Source organism: Festucalex cinctus, chromosome 19 (genome assembly GCF_051991245.1).
Source record: "Festucalex cinctus isolate MCC-2025b chromosome 19, RoL_Fcin_1.0, whole genome shotgun sequence".
NCBI classification, from domain to species: Eukaryota; Metazoa; Chordata; class Actinopteri; order Syngnathiformes; family Syngnathidae; genus Festucalex; species Festucalex cinctus.
The window spans coordinates 3,142,022-3,142,775 of NC_135429.1; positions in this window are offsets into that span (position 1 = coordinate 3,142,022).

Below are 754 nucleotides of genomic sequence, written 5' to 3' on the forward strand. Positions count from 1 at the left end.
TACATGGTATCGCATTCACTTGGGAAAAAAAACGGTTTTTCTTAACTTTTTTTCATGAAATAATAAAAGTTGATAATAAATTAAAAATACAATAAATAAATAAATATATAGCCATCTATTTCCTTAACATTTTCTCCTCACAAGGGTGCTGGAGTCTAACCCTTTTTTACGTACATTTTTTTTTTTTCAAAGTTTTTCCTTGCCCTTTTGTGGTTTGATCAGGGGATGTCGTTGCTATTTGTCAACTGTGGGCATGTGAAGCCCTTTGAGACTTTTGTGTGATTAAGGGCTATATAAATAAACTTGACTTGACTTTTATGTACAGATTTTTTTTACGTACAATTTTTATACGTACATTTTTTTACGCACATTTTTTTTTTCAAACATTCTTTTACGTACAATTTTTTGTACACATTTTCTTTCTTGCAGGTAACATTTTTTTACAGGTCCAATTTACATTTTTTTTTTTACTGCTAGCTTTTTTGCGTACTTTTTTATGTACAGATTTTTTTTTTTACATACAATTTTTTTTTACAGCTCGTTTTTTTACCTCCATTTTTTATGTACAATTTTTTTTACGTACAATTTATTTTTGAAACACATTTTCTTTTACAGATACAAATTTATACTTTATAATTTTTTACTTTTGCACCATATTTACCTCCACACGAATATGTTAATCACCACCACTGTGATGTCACAATTTGAACCCAAATCAGACGGGCTGGCTGACTTTCAGAAATAGGCAGACGAC